This window comes from Aotus nancymaae, unplaced genomic scaffold (genome assembly GCF_030222135.1).
Source record: "Aotus nancymaae isolate 86718 unplaced genomic scaffold, 86718_ANA_hifiasm-v0.15.2.pri h1tg000041l, whole genome shotgun sequence".
NCBI lineage: Eukaryota > Metazoa > Chordata > Mammalia > Primates > Aotidae > Aotus > Aotus nancymaae.
Window position 1 is genome coordinate 22,993,657 of NW_026988455.1, and position 26,834 is coordinate 23,020,490.

The 26,834-nt window shown below is 43.9% G+C and overlaps 1 long non-coding RNA gene across 1 annotated transcript; it reads right to left on the minus strand.

The window, feature by feature from the left end:
* Nucleotides 1-1,593: 1,593 nt before the first annotated feature.
* LOC110568480 (uncharacterized) lies at nt 1,594-20,082 on the minus strand. Its single transcript, XR_002478759.2, has 3 exons — nt 20,015-20,082; nt 10,680-10,836; nt 1,594-1,896 (listed from the first exon to the last, which is right to left on the minus strand). It is a non-coding gene; the product is annotated as an uncharacterized LOC110568480 (long non-coding RNA).
* Between the last annotated feature and the right edge of the window lie 6,752 nt (nt 20,083-26,834).

The window sequence follows — 26,834 nt, forward strand, 5'->3', positions numbered from 1 at the left end:
ATTACAGGTTTGAGACACCGTGCCCAGCTGTTATTTCAATTAAATAAGGGTTCTGTGGCTAAGGAAGAAACAGAGATAGGTACTGGATGGACAAATTACACTCTGCCCACAAAAAGTAAAATTAATGATTCATATGTGTACCTATAAGTCTATTTGCACCAGATTAAAACCTCTTGACGTAGTGATGAATGGTTCTTCATTACCTTGCTTCATTTTTATTTCAGAACTACTTGAGTTATGATGGTATTATAGAAAAGCTTCATAACAGTTACTTAGCTATTGATAGTGAAAGTGACTTACACCACTCATCTAAAACATCTCCAGGACTCTGTTCTCCTCAATGAAGATAAGTTGTTCTCTCAACTAGCAGTGGGCCAGCAGCAGACAGCAAGATCAGGATGCATTTTGGATCAAATATAAAATAGAATATCTTTCTATCCCAGACATGCTTTGAAGAGGTGTGTCAGTCCTATACTTAAACCATGATAGGAGTAATCTGATTCAAAAATAGAATTGACAGAGAAAAAGAAGAGAGGTTTTACTCAAGTATTTAGATAAGATTTCAAAAAGAAATAAAATGAGAGGAAAATTGTTAAAGAGAATATTCCTTGCCCAAGTGAATATTTAGAAGTGAAGTTAGTTTAACTATGACAGAATAACAGGGCTAAGTGATTATGTCTTGAGGAGGAAGGGAGCAGAGGGGTTGGGGGAAAGCCCCAGGCAGAGAGGGTTGGTGGTGGGAGGGAGAAGGAGGTGGTATGAACCACTGGGAAGGCTCGGCTGCCACCCTCTCACCTGGGAACAGCCAACCCTTCCTGGTGCTCCTAGAAAAGAAAAGCCACAATCTCTTCTCATTTACAGAAAGGAAAAATCCAGATGAGTTTGTATTCAACCAAATGCCTTTTTGCCAGCATAAACTGTTTGCATTAATTTTCTGGAATCTGATATGCCTTTGAAAATTCCCAAATGCATCCAAGTAGAAGCTATTCCTGCCGGTTGAGAAATCCTCCCCTGTACTCACACAAGAGTAGCCACAGCTCAGGGCCTCTTCTTTGTCACTGGGAGCTGTGCAGAGTGTCTCCTCCTCATCCCCTATCACGTAAGGACAGTAGGTGTCTGGACATTGCCTGGGGGCAGACACAGAAACTGACTTGCACAGCAGACATGAGTGGGTGCCACGTGAGATGCAGAAGCCTCATTCCCACATCCCAACCCATTAGCTGCTCCACCTAAAACCACCTTTCCTGTTGCATCATGAGACTATCATTGCGACTTGGGGTTGGGGTTTGGGGACTTGCTCTATTGGTTCACCAAAAGTTCTTTTATTGGGACAAAAGCGTACTCCCGTGGAAACATCTTATTACTTCAGCACAAAACAGGAGAGTGGAAGAATAATGATATCAGAACTGAACAGGAGCAGCTAAACATATGCTGAAGGGCCAGAAAGGACCAACTTCCTTTCAGGTAAGTTTGTATTCATCTTTATAAAAGTCCATGTCAGAATACAGGAGTGCAGCAGGTGGGGAAGGAGATTGCCCATAGCAAGTCCTACTCCTACCCGACCCTGATTAAGAGGCAAATGGCACCCACACCATAGGTCCAAATATCTTAAAGTTATTAATCAAACTTACAAACTGCTAAACAGAGTATGTCCTTTTCTTCCACCTTGACAAATATACCTCCATAATGACTTGGACACCCAAGCTGAATCTAGAATTTTCTTTCCCGCTGGAGGTGTCAGCATGGGAAGATCCAGTCCTCAGTTCTGGAGGGGACACATTTTGGTGAGGGAAAGCTGTCTGGCAGGTGACTGCAGGCTCTTCATAGGCCTCTTCCTTGGGTCCATGGACACCTCACATGGTGGTCACTCTTGCCCGGTCTAGGGGTGACACTGCCCTGGAAAATAGGATAACTGCAAGAAAGCCTGTGAGTAGTTGCCCAATCTGTGGTATATGCAAATAATTGAATTCAGCGCACTCACCTATATCATTAAGGTTGGAGGGATCCCGAAACCCTTCACAAAAGTGATTTCCCTAGGTGTTAAGGAATGGATAGACCTGAGAAGGAAGGCTTAGACCCCCAGGCAAGGAAGTGTTTGAGCAGTCTGGCTAGCACAGGCATGGTGGGAAAGCATATCAGAGTTCAGAATATAAGATGGAAAAGGAAGGTTGGAAACGTGGTGGAGAGCCTGGGTTGCTCGACTGTGGGCGTGTTTTGAGCTGAACTGCACCCCCTCCTAAGATGCCTATGTTGAAGTCTTAATCCCCAGTGCCTCAGAATGTAACCTGATTTGGAAATAGGGTTTTGCCAGTGCAGTCAATTTAGAATGAGGTCCTTGGCAAGCGGGTTGGGGGGAGGGAGTTAATCAAATATTACCGGTGTCTTTGTGAAAAAGGGGAGATTCAGACACAAGGACAGATGCAAACATGGAGAACGCCATTCAAAGGCAGAGGCAGAGGTCAGGGTGATAAGTTCACATGCCAAGGAACCCACAGGCTGCTAGCAACCCCCCAGGAGCGAGACCTGCACACGTTCTCTCTTACAGTCTCAGAAGGAACTGACCCTGCAGACACCTCGATCTTAGACTTGCAGCCTCCAGACCTGTGAGATGATGAATCTCTGTGGTTTAAACCGCCATGCTGTGGTGCTGTCATGGCAGCCCTAGCTGACTGACGCTGGGAGTTTGCTTGTGCTCTGCAAAGTATGGCGAACCATTAGAGGAACACAGAGGTGACATGTGGAAGTCGCTTTCTGGGATGATTAGTGTGGCACATGTGAACGAAGTGGAGGGAGCATGCGTGGAGTCAGCAATGGTGTCTGGCTGGTCTCCTGGCCTCAGCGGTAGCAGGGTCTGTGGCTCCCTGCAGGTGGAGGGATGTGAACACCAGCCATGGCTGGGGCAGTTCCTGTCTGCTCATTGCCCTCCACCGTGACCCTTACTTAGGGTCCTGGCAAAGGGCAGAGCTGGCAATGACAGTGTTTATAGCAAGCATAAGGCCTTGGCAATGCAGAGCGGCTCAGCACACCAGCAGCATCACAGCCGCTGGTCCCTTAGCCTACAATTGACTTCTCTGTGGATGTGGTGATGGGGGTACCAAAAACCCTTCCATAAAGCAGGCCATTTAGGAGGGCCTCAGATCTTCAATAGCACAGGATTCACGGTGTCTCACTGCAAGGTCAGTGCAATGAGAACAGGGCCTGGCAGAGAAGGGAGAAACCACAATGGTATCTTACCTGAACTTGCACTGTCACAGGCTTACCATGAGGGTTAAGGCCACTTGCCTCCACCCAATAAGCAAATAACTTGGGTTGACTCCCAGTGCCTGTTGGAAAATCAACTTTATATTCTCTGTCTTCACATGAACCTGAGTCCATCAAAGACTTTAAGAGGAGGGGGTTATGTGAGGATGGGTGGTATGAGGAGAGAGTTTGCAACACTCTCCTAAAGACAGGGAGGAATCAGTAAGAATGGATTTCACAGCAAGAGCAATATCAGCATTTGTAACATCCCCGCCCAGTGAGCCTCTCTGACCTCCATCACTGTAACGGTCACCGGATGTGGCAGAAATTTGATGATGCCTTGGAAACACAGGACTGAACGTCTCAGGGTTTTGAACAACCAAGATTTAGTTCCAGTCCATGAAACATGGCAATGCACATCAGCAAGGCTCTTTGCTCACCCCTGCTGCTCAGAGGCCAGGCCTAAAGGCAGCAGTTTGAATGCTGGCCATGTGGCAGGCAAGAGAGCTCTGTGTGGCCTCACACTGAAAATCAAATGCACATCCTTGAGGTGCTCTCTGCTCCTAACTCATGGCCACAATGAGTCGTGTGGCGCGCCAACGCCCCAGCAAAGCCAGAAATAGCTACTTTTTGAGTCTTCCTCATGGAGAACAGAGAGCAGCAAGGTTTGGTGATCAACATGGACGCTTCCCCACCAAGCTGCAAGATGGGCATTATCCTCTTATTCACACATGAGGCTCAGAGGAGCTACGTGACTTGCCTGAGTAAACATCTAAACTCAGACCAATGGATTTTTTAAAGGGTGTCTTTTCATTCTAATTTGCTTCTCTCTCTCTCTCTCTCATGCACACACACACACGCACTTCATATGTATGCCCATATATTCTCATCTCCTTTCCTTTTCATTGTGTTTGGGCAAAACAGGATTCCTAAGCTTTAGACGGCTCTCATTTCTCTGGAGCTTGTTCTGTACTGAGATGTGCATCTTTACAAATTGAAACTGATCTTGAAAGACTCAAAATACTGAACTCAAAATAGTTCAGTTCAAAGTGCTGTCAACATGAGAAATAATAAGAAGACTCTGATTCTGCCGCATATCTAGGAGTGCCATAATTTTGTAGTATCAAAGAAATTAAGAGTGAAAATAGAACAAGGCTTAACTCTTGCAAATGTTCACTCTTTGTATAGTAAAAGCCTTGTGGCTTGGTTCTTTGGGCAATTATGTCATTCCCCACAGGACTAACTGTCTGGTTGAAGTGCTGTTTTAAAGCTAAGCCTTTCGTAGATGTGAGGGGGTTTTAATTTCAAGGTAGCAAATTGTTAAGAATGATGAAATCCAAGCCAACATATGAAATATTAGGAGGATTTGTGCTTTAATGTGTAAGCTCCATTGTCAAGGAACCAAAGGCAGTGAGGGAGGATGACTCAGAAAATACATATTCTGAATAATCCTGACATCAGAGAGAGCTGACAGGAAAATGCCTTTGATTACTAGAAGACAATTTGGGAAAATATCAGCTGTCTATTCTTGCCGGAATCGCAAAGGAGTTTGAAAAGATCCTTTTGGGTGGAGTAGTGTGAAGGGAAACAAACTCAGAGTGGGATGGTGAGTAAAACTCTTCTAAGAAGGATTGCTATGAATTGCCAGAGAGATGAAAAAGTAGTGAAGGGGAAGGTGTTGTTGAGGAAGGAGTTCTTTTTTTTTTAATGAGTAATATTAGACCTTGTATTTTATGACTTCAAGTGAAATAAAGAGACCTAACTTCTGTTTAGGTCTCTTTATGGTCCCATTTTTAAATATCATCTGAGTGTTAGATAATGTTATGTTTGTTTCACTCACCAAATACTGTTTTTAAAACTCACAGAAGAAAGCCTAGTCTTGTTTGTACCTGCCTTTTCCATCATTCCTTCCTCTTTTCTGATACTCCATGATTCTTCCTTTCAGCTTTTCCTTTCTGCTTGAACAGCTGCCTTTAGCAATCATTCAAGGTAGGTCTTTTAGAGACAAATTTTTTAGTTGTCCTTTATAGGGAAAGGTCTTTATTTTCCTGAAGGATAATTGTTGTGGGTTTAGATTCATTGTTGACAATTCTTTACTTTCAGTCCTTGAAAAATGCTGTACCACTTTCTTCTGGCCTCTGTGGTTTCCGATGAGAAATCTGCTGTCATTTGAGTGGGTGTTTTCCTACAATGATGCATCATTTCTCTCTCTCTGCTTTTAAGATTTTCTTCTGTGTCTTTAGATTTTGAAAGTGTAATTATGACATATCTTGGCTTGGATTTCTTCGACTGTATTCTATTTGGGATTTGTTCAGCTTTTTGAACAAAAAAAAATAGCAGAAAACTCCCCAAATTTGGCAAAATATATAAACCTTTGTTTATGTAAACAAAATGTATGAACCTTATGTCTGTCACCCCCACACTCTCCTGAGACTCCCAAAATATGAATGTTGGATCATCTGTCAGAGTCCCACATGTTCCTGAGGCTCTCTTCATTTTATTTTTTCTAATCTATTTTCTTTCTGTTGTTCAGATGAGGTAAATTCTACCCTCTGTCTTCAAGGCCACTGCCTGACACACTGTCAGACTGCAGATGGGGGGAACGTGAATAGGATTGGTCCATAGGATCATTACTCATTTGAAGTTTGTAGTCATGATTTAAGATGAAACCGGTCAGTCTGGTAGAGTGATAGTTTTAAAATCAAGTTCTGCTTGGATGCAGACAGAAGGAAGAAAGATACTTACACTAAAGCAGGTTAGGGTTGGGCAGGGAATTTCACTGGAGTAGAGGGCATCGGGAAGTTGATTGTGATGAGAGGAAGTGAAGGGATCGTCGAATGGAAGATCTCAGTGAAGTCTAAATTGCCTTGCAACTGAAAGAATAGGAGGTGATACTCAAGTTTTGAATGCTCAGAGTTGAGACCTTACATATTGGTGAGCATAAGATTCCAGATATGATGGAGGAGTGACTGGTGGAAGTGGGAGAAAGGAGAATGTAGATGAAGATGAAGGAGTGGCAGAGGAGTAGATATCTGGCCAACAACGAGACCACCAATATCATTTATCTCCCAAATGGGGAGGTGTGAAAATGAAAGTGGTGCCAATGACAATCACACCAGGACGATAGGCCTAATGGACACTCCAAAAGAAACCATGACATATGGCCACCCTCAGCACCCATGAGGTTGGCAACACCAGTGTAGAAGATCATCAGAATGTAGATGATGATCAGGATAAAGTGTGCACAAAGCTGTGCCTGGATCTAGTGTCTGAAATGACTGAGGAGGACCAAGTAAGGAGACAGTGGCAATGACTAGGGCAGGGGATGTCAGAGGCCAGTGAGACACATCCTTGAGCATCAGGACTTCTGGTTAGGAGAGAGGGAGAAGAAAGCCTTGGAAGGAACAGTAAGAAAGAGGAGAAACCAACTCCACTTCCTGATCCTGATGTAGGCAGCATGTGAGAAAGAAAAACAAACAAACCTGTGTCTGCAGTGACAGGGTGTTCCCAGAGAACAGCCAGGTGTCAAAAGATGAGAGCAAAGATCAGAGGAGAGCTTGATGGGGCACAGAGCAGAATCCTGGGGACATGCACTGGACTCAGGCTGGCCAGAAGATGGGGGCGGAGGGGAGGGATGCACCATAGGGTCAGATTAGAACTTGCACAGGGGGCATTACATTTGGAGTGGCACCCTAGGATGTGTGTCACGGATAGATGAAGACTGGGATGAAGGCATGTGGGCAACAGATGGGATTGACCAATCTGAATGCTCAGCTCAGTTGTGTGGCTCCTATCATGTTGAGGAGAAGCTAGGTGGTGACCACCAGAAGAGCCCATGCTGTTGTGAAGGCTCAGGGTGATGGGTTCCAGAGTAATCCTTGCCTTCTCTATGCCATCTCTTAACTCAGCATTTTTCTTTAAATTCTACAGAGAGACTACTTGGGAGTCCCAGGAGGGAGGGGCACTTGCATCCAGAAGGTTGAGGCTGCCGTGAGCAGTGATCGCACCAGTATACTCCAGCCTGGGTGATGCGGTGAGACCTTGCCTCAATAATAATAAAAAAATTATTATTGTTATTCTAAGGTGATGTTCAGTTTCTGTTTTGTTCTCCAGGGATATTTTGGTCTACCTTTAAGTGAGCTATTGTGTCAAACACATCCTCCTTGCCTTCAGGCTTTATTTTCTTAGAATTTGAGGATTTAAGAATCACATGTTGCAACAATATAACCAAAAGACAAACTTTAAGTAAGCCTACAGGATGCCATTGTCTGGCTGACTGAATAAACGTAAATGTTCTGAGAAACCTTTACATCACCACCAGGCATAGAACAGCTACAGAGAAACTGCAAGATGGAAGGTGTTTATAAACAAGACTTCAGCATGTCGGGCTGCACAATAAAAAGGAATATTGATGTCTTCCATCTAGTGCACCTCTCAAGAGAAATCAGAATAAATAAAACCGTCTCTTACTAGCTCCAGATAAAAATTTTCTGATTTCCCAAATCATATTTGAAGGGAACAAGGCAGGGTAAGTTGTTAGTCCCCATAATGTGGTCAGGACTTGGTGAGCAGACAGAAGGAAGGGGATGCAGTTTCCAGGAGGGGCCTCAGAGCTGCTCATCCCTGACGTCTGGCCTGTGTAGATGGCAGCCTCTCAGATAATGGTTGTGAACAAAGCTAGTTTATGATGCTGGTCTCAAAACAAATCTCTTTCAACCTGCCTATCCTCCCTAAGTCGTTGAAGACAGTTATTATTAGGCACTCCTAAATTCTGAGTGTTCTTTTTCTAACCTTGTGAAAAAAGTTATAAAACTGGAAGCTGTGAATATTTAAGAACAAAAAGTCATTTTAGCTAATTTTTTAAAATTTTCTTCATGTTTATTTAATTAAAAAAGAAAGGCCTCCATCATTGCCGTTAGTTGCTCCCAACTCCTAAGCCTGCTCAGTCTTTGTGACAGCTGCTGACAGATTGTCCCTCCAGATGGATTAGTAGGCTTGTAGATGGCACTCATCCTTCCGAATACTTTAATCGTCTAACCATACACACCAACTTCATATGAATGAGATGATGGCAATTCTAAAGGTGCCTGTTACCTGGGCATCCACTTCCAATGCCCACGTGACCCTATTGCTCTGAGGAGGTGTCAGGCACTGGGAATTCAAAGATGGAATACACAGCCCTCATTCCCATCATCTGGTGAAGGAGCACACCTGCATTGTGGTTCCTGTCCCAAGTGTCTTTCTGGGACCCAGTTTTAATGACCACATGGAATCCCATTGCTTGTGTATCTAATTTCCAATGTTCCCTCTTTAAACTGCAGTCTAGCTACACTTAACTGCTTATATGGTTCCATCTCTATTCTATTTCATCTATCCAACCCTTTTGTATAAGGCGGCAGGATATGAATGAATTCAATGTAAACAGATAACTCTCGATACAACTTGATAGCTGCTATAATAAATGAATGCCTAGAGAGATTTCAGAATCCTGGGGACTTGCACTAGACTCAGGGAGGAGATTAGGGAATATCTTCCATAAGGATTTGATATAAATGAAGAATTGTGTGTAAAGGGTCAGCTCTTGAAGAAACGCTTTCATGTTGCAGTAGCTGGGAGCACTTCCGTATGGGTGATGTATATGGCTGAGGTAAGTAAATGGCAGGGTGGGAGTCTGGATTGAAGGACAGAGCTCTGATCACAATCAGCCCTAAATACCATTGTTAGAAAATATAAATATTGTCTGAGGGTGGGGGGGAGTCGCTGAAAAGATGACATGCAGAAGGGTGGCATCATCAGATCTGTGCCTTGGGAAAATCCTTGACATCGAAGGTGAAAGGAAAGAGAACGATTCATTTGCTATTGCAGAAATTGCTTAAGAATTCATGTGGTACTTCTACGCCAGGTAGTGATGGGGTAGACAATTGGGACCAGCCCCAATTGGGGTTGAGATCCCACTCCAAGGAATGCACCCTAGGTTTGTCAGACACATAGCAGGGAGTGGAACCGCAGTGTGTCCTGCAGGCAGTGGTGTTACTACGATCCACTCCAAGCTAGGAACCACCTAGTGTCTCCCAAGTGACAAATGGAAAAAAAGTGTGCTCTGTATTAATGCCATGAAACCCTACACAAAAACCACTGTGCTTCCCTGCATGGATGAATCTCAAACTCATAACTGTGAATGAAAAACAAAATGAAAATAAAGGAATAGAATACATACTGCTCACAGAGAGGGAAACCCAGGGCACATGTGTCAGAGAGGAAACTAAGAGAAAAGTAAGGAAGTGATCACTCTTTCCATTTTTTTTTTTTTTTTGAGGTAGAGTTTTGCTCTGTCTTGGCCAGGATGGTCTTGATCTCTTGACCTTGTGATCCACCTGCCTTGGCCTCCCAAAGTGCTAGGATCATAGGCGTGAGCCTGGAAGTGATCACTCTTAAACTGGGATAGGGGTTTGCCTTCAGAAGAAGGAAGGGGATGTTACCCAGAAAAGAAAACTCAGAAGCTTTCAGAATTCAAGGAATATTCTTTTGCTTGACCTGAGGACTGGTTTATTCTGAGGTTGGTGCAAAAAATAAAAAAATAAAAGAATACATTTGCAACAACCTAATATATATGTGAAATTTATACTACTTTCTTGAGTGTTGTATTTCACAACTATTGTAAATTTTTTTATAAATGTGGATGGTAAGAAAGGGTGGAAACCTGTCATAAGATAATGGAATGATATGTTTTAGCAAGAGAATCCGTAGGGTTGAGTGGGTGACCAATGGAATCGAGAGGCTAGGGAGCAGCACCTAGCATCACCTCCAGGTGTGTTGTTGAACAGTAGGTGGGGTGGTAGCTTTGCTCACCACACATGAGTTCTAGAAGGAGTGAGTCTAGTGGGCTCAAACAGGAAATCATGAGTTAGGTTTTAGACTTGTCTAGATCCAGATGCTCTGGTCTACTAAGAAATTGGATACTGGCCTAGGGCTTGAAACGAAAGTATGGTTGGGAGTTTTGGATTCGAGAGGCATCAGCATTGGCAATCAACATAAGACATCAAGAATGCAAATGCCTAAAAAGTGTGTGTCTGTGTGTGTGTGTGTGTGTGTGTGTGTGTGTAGATTTATTATTAGAAAACTACAAAAAATCAGCATGAAAAGCTCGTGAAGAACTTCTCGAATCTAAGCTTCTAGTTTGTAGGGGAATGGTGGAGACAAATACCATAGATTACAGAGCTAGAAATAAAGGATCAAAGTGAAAGAGGAGAACAAAATAAGTAGCTGCTTTTGAAGGACCCTAAAGGGAAAGAGAAGGGAGGTGCCTATGAAGGGGCATGAGTTCTCAGGAGAGTTCCTTCTGGTCTGTCTTTAGCTACGGCAGACGCTGCTACTACTGGGCAGAGAAGATGATGCTGCAGCACGATTCCTGCAGGGGCAGGAAAAGACGGAATCCAAACCTCAAGCGCTGGCACTCCTCTCACATAGGAAGAGAAACACCCTCCTACTGCAAAGAGAGGGACAGCAGCTGGGACAGCCCATGCGAGAGCAGGAAATGGGGTCTTAAACCCTCCCAGCTGATTTTAGATGGCTGCAGAAGCACAGAATGTCGAAGTCCTAGGAGATAAAATCAACAGCTTAAACGACCTGGGGCAATTTTACTTCCTTCCAACCTAAAGTCTGTGTACTTCCAACATCACAGTTTATGCGAATTGCCACTTTGTAAGGGAAATGAATATTTGGGAAAAGAAATAGTGCAGCATCAATGGTGACCCCATTGATCTTACTAAAATTCAAATAATTTAAGTTTTGCAAAACGCCAGTGTGGTCAAAGAACAAATATGCACTGTAAAAAGCAGCAGATTTCACTTTAAAATATGAAATATTAAAAGAAGAAATAAGCAGCATTGCATCTGCTCTTGCTTGCTTGCTTTCCCTCTCTTCCTCTCACCCTCCCTCCTTCCCTCCCTTCCTTCCCTCCCTCTCTCCTTCTTTCCTCCCTTCCCTCCTTCCCTCCCCCCTTCCTTCCCTCCCTCCCTCCTTCTTTCCTCCCTTCCCTCCTTCCCTCCCCCTTCCCTCCTTCCCTCCCTTCCTTCCCTCCTTCCCTCCCTTCCTTCCCTCCTTCCCTTCCTTCCTTCCCTCCCTCCCTCTTTCTTTCCTCCTTCCCTCCCTTTCTTCCTTCCTTCCCTCCATTTCTTTCTTCCTTCCCTCCCTTCCCTCCTTCCCTCCCTTCCTTCCTTCCCTCCTTCCCTCCTTCCCTCCCTTTCTTCCTTCCTTCCCTCCCTTTCTTTCTTCCTTCTTCTCCCTTTCTTCATCTTTCACTTCATTTCTTTTTGTTTTTAGAAAGCGTGCATTGTTCCAAATTTTCCCTTGAAGTCTATTCTCAGGTTTGCAGTTGACATGTACAGAAAAGAGAATTGATAACCTCAGGAGAAAACAGATGCTTGTTACTGTCTCATAAGCATTGCTGTCCCCAAATTAATTAGACCAGGAAGCTCGTAGGCTGACAGTTTATCTACCTTTTAATTCTGACTGGGGTAAGACTGAAATTCCTTTGAGAGAACAGGAGCGAGGGTGGCACTGAATGTATTACAAATGACCCGCCATTTGATGTGTTACCAAATCACTTTGTCAATTTTTTATTCACCTTGGATGAAGTGTACTGCAGACAAGACACGTACATTTAATTACTGGAAGTTTGGAATCTAGGGGTAAATTTTCATGCATTCATCTGCCATGATTTTGGAAAACAAAAACAAAGCAAAAACTCTGGTACTGAAAACAGTTTAGAAACCAAAATAATCACGTTTTCAGAAAACAGACCCACCATGTGGTAGAATGACAGGTAATTTTAATTTACTTCTTTATGCTTTTAATTATTATCTGATTTTCTTTTTCAGCCAGCATGTATTACTTGTATAATGGAAAGAAAGAAAAATAAAGCCGCTACAGTAGCCATGTTCTGGATAGCCTTCCATTCAACCAACCCAGTCAGACACCCCACTGGTTCTCCAAGATGTCTGCATACCTGTGTTCCAATCAACTGGGCTGCTGTCGTCCTAGCCTCATAGAGCTCTGGGACGCTGACACGCACCCACATTGTTGGGCTCACATGCATGGACTTCAACAGCTGAATGATGTGCTTAGTGTGAGGGATATTAGCACAGAAGTGTGTAGCAGGCAGAAGGGCTCTGCATAAAGCCAAAGTCACCTGCCAGCTGAGGACACCAGATGAGTTGGCAAGAAAGCCAATGCCACATCTAAAGCCCTGATGGTGCCAGGATGATGTTCTCCAGGACTCACCAGCCACCCTTCCCACATCTGACTGGAGCATAGCAAACACCTGAACATAACCAGTTTACATCTGTGAAGGATTTGAAGGACCATGCTAATGGAGTTCACCCTCTGGGCATATTTCCACATCAACAACCAGGAAGCCCTCAATTTAGGCTTCCCAAGAGCCAGTTGTGTTTCTGCTAAACCCACTTGTGCTATTTCTACTTGATATTTGTATTAATTCAGATAAGCCAATAATAATGGTAACAAGTACTGAATGAGTGCTTACTACGTGCAAGGCTAGCAAAATTCATTAAATGCTCATAAAAATTCTACTGTGCATGTACTATTATCCACCCCCCTTTTTTTCAGATATAGCACATCTGAAAGTAACATGCCTAAATTCACATGGGGTGCCAGGTTCAGAACCCAAGATGTCTGGTTCTGAGTTTCTCCCCGAAACACCATGGAGAACAGAGTTGAAGCAGTTGGGCTGTGTTGCATTTTTCCTTCTATTATGGGAGGGTGAAGGGATGGTCCTAGAGGAAATAAATTAAGGCATAATTCTGGGCTTTGGGGAAAATAGACTAATGCTATTTGCTTGGAGAATACCTGTCTGTGCAATACTTCAAGCAAGAAATCCATGGCTTACAACTGCTTGTGTAATCAATTTACGTTCATGCAGCATGGCTCCTGGGCAGAGGTCACATAGGACTCCCTTCTATAGAGCATCAGATGAACTCATAACTTAAGCTTCCTCCTGTTATGTACTACAATTGCTTTTGCATCTCCTGCAGCTTCCTGTTAATTCTCTTAGTCTTCTTACCATTCAGTTGAACAGTTCAGCAAATGCCTGTCTTCACTGCACCCCTCCTTCCCACCCTGCTCTCTGCAAATCCTGCTCCCATCTTCCAATCCTGAGGTCCAAAGTCTGTTTTTAGGTTTGTGAAATTTCTAAAAGCTCTTCTGGCTTCTGGGCCTCTTGACAGCCTGATTCTGTCCAAAACAATGATGTTCTTGGCCTCTTCCCCACACCAAAACTGGCAGATGTTCCAAAGTAAAAAGCAGCCCATTAAAGCTCCCCTTCATGCCACCACACTCCTCCCAGATGCAGGCTCTGAGAAAGGGGTTCCTGTGAGCTGCCTCGATGGCTCTTCAGTGCATTTCAGCAGAGTCTTACATTTTATCTGGTTTTTTCAGTGGCTCTGGGCAAGAACATTGATCTGTTATAAACTAGTTTATCATATTCAGAAGCAGAACTCCTACAGTTCTTTCTTTTTTTTTTTTTTTGAGATATAGTCTCACTCTGTTGTCTAGGCTGGAGTGCAGTGGTGCAATCTTGGCTCACTGCAACCTCCACCTCCTGGGTTCAAGTGATTCTCCTGCCTCAGCCTCCCAAGTAACTAGGATTGCAGGTGCACACCACCACGCCCAGCTAACTTTGGTATTTTTAGTAGAGACAAGGTCACCATATTGGCCAAGCTGGTCTCGAACTACTGAACTTGTGATCCGCCCTCCTCAGCCTCCCAAAGTGCTGGGATTACAGGCGTGAGCCACCACGCCTGGCCCCTATATTTCAATTTGGAAAAGCAAAAACAAAAAAAGAAGTGACTTACACCTACTGTAGTGCTTCTACATGTTTTCAGTTGCACAAATGCAAATGTATTTCGTTTTCAGTCTTTTTGTTGATACAAGGTTGCTGTTCTTGTTTTGAAAAACTCACATGATCTTATTGTTCCTAAAAGTAGACAATTACTCTAAGAAGTCATGAATTGGTAGGGCTGAAAGGAAATTTGGGGAAATTTAATAAAATTTTCTTATTTTTAAGGTAAGAACTGATGGCCTTAAAAGACAGATAATTGAAGCATGAGAAAGCCTCAGATTTTTCTTCTGCTTCTCTAGCTTTCAAGTTCTTTCTCTCTCTTCCTATCTTATGACTTCAAACATTTGGAAAAATAGTTCATATGGATAATGAATGAAGTTATCACGTGACTTAGAAAAATGGAGGGTGGATCCCAAATAGAACATCCCCATACCTCTGGGCTATTTTGCTCATGCTGCTGTCCAGACACCCCTGGGATGGTCAAACAGAGTGGCCACTGAGCACCTCCACCTGCAGGCATTTGTTCACACAAGAGATCCTCTAACCTGTAGGTTTAGAGGAAATCAAAGGTGCTAGAGCCAGCCAGCATTCTGCAGCTCCTGGACTTGGGAGCAGGAGGGGAACTCAAGCACACAAAAATGCATTGTGTGTCCTGGGCCTACCTAAGCCCACTGTACTGGGGATCATGACAAAGTGTTCTAGACTAAAAGAAACAGGAAAGAAAGGCACCATCTTCATCTCCTCCCTCCCTTACCTCCTACATCCAATTCCCCCTTCCAAGTTCCACTGGTTTTAATTGCAAAATGTATCTTAGATTCAACCACTTTTCCCAAGTGCCACTGCTGCAACCCCAGATCCATCCTTCTTTATCTCGTGCCTGGACTGTCGCAGTAGCCACCTAATGGCCTTCTGCTTCCGTTCCTGTTCCCCTTCAAATTATTTTCTCCCACATTACTGTTTTGTAACATACCGACAGTCTTGCCACGGCCTCACTTAAATCCTTCAGAACATACCGTGCATGTGGAATATACTCAGAGTTCACACCCTGGTCCACCCATCCCTCTTCATGCCCATCTCATGCCACAGTCCCTGCAGTTCATTGTGCCCCTGGCATGCCCGCTTCTTCTGTGCCTTCTGATTGCCCTTTTCCAATTCAGCATGTTTTCTCTAATGGGAAGGCCTGCACCCACTCCAAAAGCACCCATGTGCATGCCTGGGTCCACAGCCTGGCACCCTCAGCTGAACTATCAGCTTCTCAGTATGCCAGCCTTGACCCTCCCTTTGTCTCTGTCATTGACGTAGCTCATTTTTTTCAGAGCCTGTCTCGCACTCCTACTCCTTCACTTTATAGTCTGTCTAAGTCATTCATTCTTCATAATGGCAGGATCATGTCCATTTTATCTCCTTCTGTGAAACAAGCCCCTGGTCGCCTGGCATGCACTAGGTACTCTCTAACGGAATGCACTTGTGGGTAAATACATGCATGAAGATATAGGAGAATATTTTCTTCACCTCCAGAGTTGATTGGATTGAGTAAAGTTTTCTTCCAGAAATACTGTTCAAAGGTCTGGAATGACTAGCCAAAAGATGGAAGCAACCCAGGTGTCCATGGACAGATCGGTGGAGAAGTAAAATGTGGTCTCTTCATTCAATGGAATATTATTCAGCCCTTAAAAAGACAGAAATCCTGACATATGCTATGGATGAGCCTCGAGGACATTATGCCCAGTGAAATAAGCCAGTCCCCAATGACAGAGATTGTATGACTCTACTCATATAGAAAAGTCAAATTCATAGAGACAGAAAATCAAAGCGTAGTTTCCAGGGGCTGGGGCAGTGGGGAAACAGGTGCTAGTATCTAGCAGACATAGAATTTCAATTAAGGTTATTCACAGTGAATAACTTTAACACTGCTCAACTGTATATTTCAAAATGGTTAACAAGGCGAATTCCACATCATGTGCATTTTGCCGCAATTATAACTACAAAATGTAAAAAAGTGATAAATGACATAAAAACGGACGTTCTACATATTATATGTTTGTAAGAACATAGAGAAAGACATAGGTCTCCTGACCTGGAGAAAGAAGACTGAAAACGGACGAGAGGAATCTTAAACATTTTATTTATACTGCATAGATTGTTTGATGATTACAATCTGTTCACATTCTTAGAAAGAAGTCCTCAACAAAGCCACAGATCCCATGAAAAAGTGGCAGAGGCGCAACGGGGATCAGGTTTTAAATGCATTCCTTTTATTCTCTTACCAGTAGACACACTCGCAACTAATTTTTCATGACAGACCATGTCACCACACTGGATAGGCCCTCTTGGCCTAAAAATGCCTATTTTGGTCACTTATCCTATGGGCTCTCCAGTGAAGAAAGAGACTTCTCACCCCTGTAGAGAGAAATAACTGTACTAGACTCATCGAGTGGCAATCCCCAAGTTGGAGAATATTCCTGACGGGAAACTTGAGGAAACTGCAGGCCATTTTTTGCCCGACATACTGATTAAAGCCCAATGCTCAAGTAAGAGGAATAGAGTTCTAAGCTGGCAGCCCACTGAAAGAAAGAATCTCACTCCTCCAGAGAAATGTTACAGGCAGTGCAGAGCCTCCAGAACAAGTGGGCAGCGGATATTTGACATCTTCCAAGGGGAGTTTATAAGTTTATTTTTTTGCTCAGGAGTTGGAAGATTCTATTCCACCCTGCTGTCAAAGGCAGTTTCAGGATGAGTGGATTTTCCTGCTAAACTGCTTGACATGATTTATTTGTTTTTGTTTTTGTTTGAGATGGATTCTGTCTCTCGTTGCCCAGGCTGGAGTGCAATGGTGCAGTCTCGACTCACTGCAACCTCCGCCTCCTGGGTTCAAGAGATTCTCTTGTCTCAGCTTCCCAAGTACCTGGGATTACAGGCATGCACCACCACACCTGGTTAATTTTGTATTTTCAGTAGAGACGGTGTTTCACCATGTTGGTCAGGATGGTCTCGAACTTCTGTCCTCAGGTGATCTACCTGCCTCAGCCTCCCAAAGCACTGGGATTACAATGTGAGCCACCGCACCCAGCCCCTTATCATGATCTATATATAGGCCGCTTGCCTGTGTAGAACTCCTGTGTAGAGATGACAGGGATTCTTGCAGCAGGATAACCCCTGGATTAGGAAGGAAGGGAGGGAGGGAGAAAGGAATAATAACATGTATCAGATAAAGAGGCTGGAAAGGGGGATACTTCCGGACCAATAATCATATAATAATCAGGATCTTTTAAGAAATCTTACAAAATAAGTATTGCTTAGCACAAGATGTATAGGAAAAAAAGAAAATTAAATGAGGCATCTAGATTCAGGCATCTACAAATTTGGTGGAAGCTTCATTTGTTCTGAAAATTAAAAAAAATAATTTGCAAAATTTAGGAAGAAAAATCCCCGTGGAGTCTTAAAATTTTGCATTAGCAATCATTTAATTTCTAATTAGGTTAAAATGAGGAGTTATCAGGGGTGACTTTTGTACTCCCAGATTCTCCTAACAACTCAGGTGTGTGTTTATTTTTAACACAATATTGAGAATTTATATTTTTCTAAAATTACGTTTGATTTTCTCTAGTTTCAAGACTGATTGTATTTTACAAATCTTTATCTGTAGTTATATTTGCCTTTCGTTTCTAACATTGTTTATTTGTGACTTTCCGCCTTTCGATCTCCATTTTGCTAGGACTGGTCTGCGGACGCTTCCATCTCTCACCTTCCAAACTCCCTTCCTTCCCCTTCTCCTAAGTTTGCTGGGTTGTTCATTTTCTGGTCTTCTGAGTTGGATCTTGGCCTGTGAATGTCCATATTCTTTTCCTTGCTCCGTGTTCCTCTCCACACAACTCTAGCTACATCTCTCACCCCCTGACGCAGGGGCATTTTCAGTGTCATTTAATGCTAAGTACTTTGCCCTCTCCAACTGCCATGTAGCATTTTCAGTTTCATTGCAATAAACCAGGATTTTATGGCGTGAGGTCTTGGTGTCTACAGGACTCACACGTGTACGGCTGTTCCCTCTTTGTTCAGTCCTTCACCCTCACCAAGCCCTGGTCTTCTCTTTGGGCCTCATCTTGTTTTCCACACAGATGCCTGGACAGAGCCATGTGTCCTGGTGGTGTTGCTGGCCCACTGGGCAGGGTGCTCAGTCCCATCACCGACGTGGCAGTACCCATAGCCCTGCCTTCATGGGACACATCCTCCTTCCTAGTGCCAACTAAAGATAAAATAATCAAGCTTTCAAAGAATTAAAGTGAGTTTTATTCGGAAGCCTCACTGAGGACTATAGACAGAGGCCAATCACCTGGGAGCAGTTCTTTTTTTTTTTTTCTTTTCTTTTTTGAGACGGAGTTTCGCTCTTGTTACCCAGGCTGGAGTGCAATGGCGCGATCTCGGCTCACCGCAACCTCCGCCTCCTAGGTTCAGGCAATTCTCCTGCCTCAGCCTCCTGAGTAGCTGGAATTACAGGCACGCGCCACCATGCCCAGCTAATTTTTTGTATTTTTAGTAGAGACGGGGTTTCACCATGTTGACCAGGATGGTCTCGATCTCTTGACCTCATGATCCACCCGCCTCGGCCTCCCAAAGTGCTGGGATTACAGGCGTGAGCCACCGCGCCCGGCGGGAGCAGTTCTTTAGAGGGGATCTATCAATGGCTTTGGCCAGGGTTTCAGCCCATAGCTCAGATACAGGTAGTGAGGGTTCAGTATCAGCAAAATCCCATCAGACTTGCTAGGAAGTTACATTAAAGCAGAGCCAAATCAAGGTTTAAGAGTAAGAATACACTTACAGATGATAGATCACAGAGGCATAATCACTAACTGGTCAAACGTTTCCTTCTTTTTTGAGACAGGGTCTCCCTCTGTCATCCAGGCTGGAGTGCAGTGGTGCGATCATAACTCACTACAGCCTCGACCTCCTGGGCTCAAGTGATCCTCCCACCTCAGCCTCCTGAATAGCTGGAACTATAGGCATGTGTCACCACACCCGACCAGACATGATTTTACGAGTAGGAAATGCAGGGACTAGGATCATGTGTTTTTTGACTATAAGAATGTAGGGACTCCGGTGAGAGACATGGGTGGCTATGTGCTCTATCTTGTTTTGTCTTCAAAGCATCCCACCAGAGAGCTGCATGTTATCACAGTGTCAGGGGCTTTGTAGAATTACACTGTCTAGCAGAAACTAGCAGACGTGGCTTCTTACCTTTGCTACTGTGTCTCACAGTGGACAAGGTGGCTGTGTCCCTCTCTGAAGCCTGCCTGGCTGGACTTCATGCCCCACCAGACTCCACACCCAACCAGCGCTTAGAGATTGGGGGCAGCTGCTGGAGTTTGCCAGTCCAGGGCTCAGCGCTCTTTATGCTTCTTCTGCTGGGCTCTTGTGTGCATTTTTGAGGGTGTCACATTTGATCCACATCTTCACGAATTTTTTATAGGAGGAGGAGGGCCCGTGTGAACTCCTACTGCCCTGTGTTTACTGGAAAGTAAAGCTAACAGCCACCTTCCCCTGCCTCCGCCTATTTGAGATCTCAGTAAGAATGGTAGTGTCTCTACACTGGGAACATCACTTTCCATTTGATTGATACTTTTGAAGGATGAAGAGAAAAGGAGAAGATTATAATACATGAGTGAGGATGTGTGTGTATGTGTGTGAGAGAGAGAGAGAGAGAGAGAAAGAGAGGCTAACTAAATCCTAAGTGTCCAGGAAAAAGCCTGATGCTGGAAGAACAGAGTAACGAAGCTGAGCTCTCCCTGTCTCTCAGCAGCTTTATTGATTTACAGTTGACATAAAGCTCACCTTTGTAAAGTGTATGGTTCAACAGTTTTGATTATATTTACAAAGCTATGCAATTATCACCGCTCTCTAATTTTAGAACAATTTCATCACCTTGTACCAAGAAAAAACCTTGTACCCATTAGCAGTGCCTCCTCCTTCCTCTGCACTTTGCCTCCTCCACTCCCAGCAACCACTACTCTACTGTCTGTGAATTTCACTCCTCTCATACCTCATAGAAGTGGCTTTTATGACTAGCTTCTTTCACTTTTTGACTCTGATGAATAACGTTTCTATTAATATCCATTTACAGGTTATTGCGTGGATGTGTGTTTTAATTTCTCTTGAATGTATACTTAGCAGTGGAATTGCTGAGTCATATGGTAACTTAAACAAAGTGGTTTTTTAAAAAAATTAATTTTATTTTAATTTTAAGTTCTGGGATACATGTGCAGGACATGCAGCTTTGTTGCATAGGTAAACGTGTGCTGTGGTGGTTTGCTGCACCTATCAACCCATCGCCTAGGTGTTAAGCCCAGCATGCATTAGCTATTTATCTTGATGCCGTCCCTCCACATTTCCCTCATCGCAGACCCCAGTGTGTGTTGTTCCCCTCCCTGTGTCCATGTGTTCTCATTGTTCAGCTCCCAATTATAAGTAAGAATATGCGGTGTTTGGTTTTCTGTTCCTGTGTTAGTTTGCTAACTAACAATAATGGCTTCCAGCTCCATCCATGTCCTTGCAAAGGACATGATCGCATTCCTTTTTATGGGTGCATAGTATTTCATGGTATATATATACTGGCTTTGTATTTTAAGGACTGTTTGAGATCGCACCCCTCACGCACTGCTGGTAGGAATGTGAAGTGATACAGCTGCTTTATAAAACAGTCTAGCAGCTCCTCAAATGGTTAGACAGAGAGTTACCATATGACCAAGCAATGTTACACCTACGTATATACCCAGGAGAAGTTAAAACTCTTATCCCCACAAAAATGTGTGCATGAAGGTTCAAAATGGTATTGTTTATAATCGTGAACAAGTAGAAAGCACCCAATGTTCATCAATTGATAAATGAATAAATAAATGGTGATAGACCCACACAATGGGATATTATTTGGCACAAAGAAGGGGTGAAGATGCTACAGCATGGATGATCCTTAAAAACATTCTGCTAAGTGAAAGAAGCCAGTCACCAAAGACCATAAGTTGTATGAAACCATTTTTTTTTTGAGGTCGAGTCTTACACTGACTCCCAGGGTGGAGTGCAGTGGTGCGATCTCGGCTCACTGAAACCTCTCATCCTGGGTTCAAACAATTCTCCTACCTCAGTATCCCAAGTAGCTGGGATTACAGGCATGCACCACCGCACCCAGCTAATTTTTGTATTTTTAGTAGAGATGGGATTTTGTCACTTTGGCCAGGCGGGTCTTGAACTCCTGACCTCAGGTGATTTGTCCACCTTGGCCTTCCAAAGTGCTGGGATTACAGGTATGAGTTACCGCTCTCAGCCCCTATGAAACGATTTCAAGGAAATCTCCAGAAGAGGCAAATTCTTAGAATCTGAAGGTGGAGGAGTAATTGTCTAGGGCTGAAGTGGGAAAGAGGGGGAGGGTTCTTTATTTTGACATACTGCAAATGTTCTCAAGTGAACTGTTATGATAGATACACAACTCTATTAATACATTAAAAGCCATTAAATAGCATACTTGAAATGAGTGAATTGTATGATGCATAAATTATATCTTAAACACATGGGAAAAAACCCTCCTGTTAAGTACCCTATATCCTGAATGCTGTCACCTTTATGTGAATGAACCGTCCTGGATGGAAAAATTCTCTCTTCCCTCTTTCACATGGGTTGAGTCACATGGAGAACTTGCTTTCTTTACCGCAGTGGAGAAATGCTTTTAAACCAGCATTTAGCATTGCTGGCTAACTTTGAAGATAAATCCAATTTATCCTGCATGTAAGAAAAATTGACTATTGTCAAGGCCAAGTGAGAGAGAACAAAACTGTTTGTGACTGAAGCCCTCTCAGGGATATGCCAGCCCAGCTATCATGGGGGTCTGCCTTAATCTTCCCCACGGTGAGTCAGATAGTGTGGGTCCCTGTGTGTGCCTGTAGGTGGCTGGCTGAGATGGGGCAAAGGATGTGGGATGAAACTCCAGGGGGACAGACCACCAGGACCCTCACTGCTATGACATAGGCCATCAAGTCCCTGTCACTGCCAGGTGCAGGAGTGAAAACGGAGTGAAGGAGCTGATGGAAAGGTGTTGGCTGGGGCCTTCTCGGTCTCTGCTTACTGCTGCAACACAAAATTCTGGAGTTGAAGACACCCCTGTTCTCGGCCACTGACTTCGCTAATGAGGTAATCAAGGCCCTGAGAGTTGACCCAAGGTCTCAGATGGCAATACAATTGACACCCACAATGTGCTCTGTATTCCAAAGAGCAGGTGCCAAAGGCCTGTCCTAAAATACCAGCAAGATTCTCAAGGGTTTCTTTTTAACTCTGAACATCACAAGAGGTCTATATCTTCCTCTCCAGATTAATGGGATTTAATTGGAGATTCAGATATAAACTCATCTACCTATGGTTAATTGATTTTCAACAAGGATGCCAAGTTCATCCTTATGCAATGGGGAAAGGATACTCTAGTCAAAAGATGGTGCCAGGACAACAGGATATCACATGCAAAAGATGCACAAAAATTAACTCAAAATGAATCAGCAGCCTAAACAGAAGAGCTAAAACCATAAAACTCTTAGAAGAAAACATAGGGATAAACACAGGATAGTTATTTTTGCTAAACATCTCCCCGAGGAAGTCATTAAATCTGAAATGATTGAGAGTTAGTGGCCAGGCCAGATCAAAAATAATTTTTAACAGCTTTGTTGAGATATAATTCACACACCAAACAGTTTACTCAGGTAAAGGGTCAGTCAGTGGTTTCAGTATAATACATTATTAACTTTCAAAACTGTGGTAAGATAAAATACAACATTTGCCATTTTAACCATTTTAAGTAACAATTCAGTGTCATTAATTATATGCCCAATGTTGTGCAATCCTCATCACTATTTCCAAGACTTTTTCATCACTCCAAAGAGAAACTCTGTACCCATGAAGCAATAACTCCCCATTCCCTCCTCCTCTCAGTCCCTAGTAACCTCTAATCTAATTTCTGTCTCTATGAATTTGCCTATTCTAGATATTCCATATAAATGGAATCATATAATCTTTTTTTCTTTTGTGTTTGGCTTATTTCACTTGACATTATGTGTTCAAGGTTCATTCACGTTGCTGAATGTACCAGAAGGCATTTCCTTTGTTTTTGAATAATCGTCATTGTATGTATATACCACATTTTATTTATCCAAGTATTTTCTCCCATTTTGTAGGTTTTCTTTTCACTATCTTGATAATGTCCCTTGATGCACAAAAGTTTTCAGTTTTGATGAGTCTAATTAATCTATTTTTTCTTTTGTCACTCATGCTTTTGGTGACATATCTAAGAAGCCCTTGCTAAATCTTAGATCATGAAGATGTATTCCTATTTTCTTCTAAGAGTTTTATGGTTTTAGCTCTTCTGTGTAGGCTGCTGATTCATTTTGAGTTAATTTTTGTACATCTTTTGCATGTGGATATCCCGTTGTCCCAGCACCATCTTTTAAAGAGAACGTTCTTTCCCATTGAATGCACTTGGCATCCTTCTTGAAAATCAATTACCATAAATGTATGAGTTTATTTCTGAACTCTCAATTATATTCCATTAATTTTGATGTCTATCTTTATGCCAGTATTACACTATTTTGGTTATTATATCTTTTTAAATCAGGAAGTATGAGTTTGCCAACTCTGTTTTTCCTTTTTAAGGTTGTTTTGGCTACTCAGGTGTCTCTTGCAATTCCATATGAATTTGAGGATCCGTTTTTCCATTTCTGCAAAATGGCCATTGGAATGTTGATAGGGATCTGTGGATCTGTGGGTGGCTTTAGGTGACTGGAACAGTGTTGAGTATTTCTAGCTATGGTACGGAATGTTTTTCCATTTATTTAGGTTTTCTTTAATTTCCAACAACTATTTTTAAACACCTTTATGAATCCATGTGGGATCAGAGAAAATAGAAGAAACAGCCCCTGTCTTCTAGAATGCCTCTAGGAATGAGAGGGAACTTTTTTTTTTCTTATTTAGACTTCTTAACATGCAAAAGTTTGTGACAGGATTAAGAACTATTAATGTGAATAGTTTAAATTATTAAAAGGCACACACATATGTGCACATACACATACACACACTCACGTTTATTGTTCTTTAGTTATGTTTGATCTGTGACTCGAAGAATGTTGTGTGTGTGTGTATGTGTGTGTTGTGGTATGAATATATTTGGGGATACATGTGGGGTGTGTATGTGGAGGTGTGGTGTGTGGTATATGTGCTGTGTGTGCATGTTCCTGTGTATGTGCATGTAGCATGTGTGGTGTACATGCACATGCAAGTGTGTGTGGTGAGTGAAATGATATGTGTGTGTGTGTTGCTGTGTTTGTAGATGGGCATGACTGGGGTCTCCAGGGTAAAGAGCTGGAGTATCAGCAGTCTAGGGAAAGGGGCTTTCAGGGAGAGGGAGTGACCAGGGAGGGAAGGGAGGATGCCTGGGAGAGCACTTACCTTATGGCTTGGCCTGAGAACCCTGGCACAGCCACTGCTGTGCTCACCGCTGAAAATGAGCTCTGTGTGATCATCAGCCCTTGGTGTGGACATCAGATTCACAGTGTAGGTGGCCGTGGTGCAGGAGCGTGGTGTGACAGTCCACAGTCATGCCAGGAAAGACAAGGGAGTTATCTTGCATGATCTTCTCTCTCCTAGAGCAAAGAAGTGAAACCGAAGAAAGGAGGCCGTCATGGACAAGGTGCCGCCAGGGCCAATTCAGTCAGAGTTCCGTGATGGCTTCAACACTTTTGTTAGATGAGAAGTTGTACCAGATGGTTTCTCATGTCCCTTTGAACTCCAAGGATAGAGAGACAACCTAGTACTCCTAAGGAGAACAATGACCATGTCACCATCAGTGAAAGGGAGGAGAACAGTCACAGAGGGTGGCCCACAGCACTGGGGCCTGTTGGGCAACACATTGACTGAGAAACTCAGCCCCGGGTCCCACTGGAGCCCCAACAGAAGCTGCAGCCACCCTGAGCTAAACTCCCCTAAGGTGGCCCCAGCGAGGGCACAGCAGACCCACGTCCTTTGAGTGCTAGCAGCCCTGGAGCACAGGACAGCCTTGTGACATGTGGCCGAAGACCTCAGTCAAGTGCCCGAGCCTCTCTGGGCTTTACCTTGTCTTCCTCAAGCTGAGGTCAGTGCAGAAGCTCCCTGAGAGCCCTCCGTCAACTCTGTAGTGACACTACAAATCGGTGTCATTTGTCCCCCTTGACTTGGCCTGTCATATCCACCCAAGGGTGTGTACATGGCTGTGGGCACTGATACAATGTAGTGGGGACCCTGAAATCTGGGGAGATCTCCACACCCCCAAATCCAAACAGGAACACTGACTGTCCCATCTCAAGGTTGTGAATGTTTTCAGCAAGAAGTTAGGAGAAACAGATGCCAAGTTTTACTTCCAGACATCTGTGAAGACAGAACCTCCCGGTAAACTCCCGGCAACAGCTGCAGTGGTAGACACACAATTGGGTGCTTACTGATGAGACTGGAATCCTATCTCAAGTCAGCTGCTTGGCTCTGTACTTGTGTTTCTTATGGTTTACTCTGCATGATTTCCAATCTAGCTGCCGGTTTTGAGAAAAGGGAAAAAGTCAGATCTAGAAGGAGTACTTTCAGTTTCACTGTGGTTTAGTCACTTAACCCTAAATAAAGTGAGCCCACAGCACAGCATTCAAATGGGTGGTGGCATCCTGGAGCTGGACACACCGCACATGCCTGTGTTGGATGGCCGCAGTCCAACCCTGAGTCTGGATGCGCTGGCCTGGGAGCCCACAGCCCGGCCTGCCTGACATTCTTGGAGTAGCCTTCAGACCTTTAGGGCAGCCCTGGTCCTTTGAGCATCCGAGGAAGAAGCAAATATGACAAGCTTATTTCTGGACTCTGCTTCGAAGACACAGGAAGCCGTGATTCAGAGGACGGCCCTGTGGACCTACATGCGCTAAATGAAATTTCCTCTTAGGAGATGCCCTTGCCCCTCCTCTCCTCTTCACCTCTGTGGGAAAGAGTCCAGAGCCTGGGTCAACAAGATCTGTTCTGTCTCTGCCCTGGATTTATTCCTTGGGCCTTGGCCTCAACGTTGGGGAAAACACAAAATAAATCCCCTGTATCTTTTGGAGCCTCAGAGCAGGCAGCAACATAGGGACATCAGACAACCCAAAGAGAGGGAACCTCACACCTACACCCACTGGGAAGAGGGTTTCCAGTGTTGACTTCATGTTGGCCCTGTCCATGCAGAGATCCCTGGAAGGCACAGTGGCACCAATGTGACCTGCACCAAACCCACCTAGTCTCCAGGCATCCACTGTGACCCCAGACAGCATAGGTTCCATCTCCAGGTGCTTACTAGATCCTGAACAGTCCCTCCTCTCTCCCCTCACACCCTCCATTCCTGTCTCCAGGCATCCACTGTGACCCTGAGTGGGCCCCACTCAAACTCTAGACATCCATGGTGACCCTGCACAGTCTTCACCTCATCTCCAGGCATCCAGTGGACTTTTCCAGCACAGTCAGATAGTAAGGCTGTTACCAGGAGAACCACAATTTGGTCCTCAATAAGGGAGATGTGTTATTGACCTCTGTGTGCAAGCCCCATGTAGGCAATGGCCCTGCCCTCCTGAAGGTTCTGTGCCTACGGAATGGGGCTGCAGGCCACCCGTGGTCCTGGGAGGGAAGAGATGGGTCAGGACATACCTGAGGAAGCAGCTCATCTGCTCAGGGA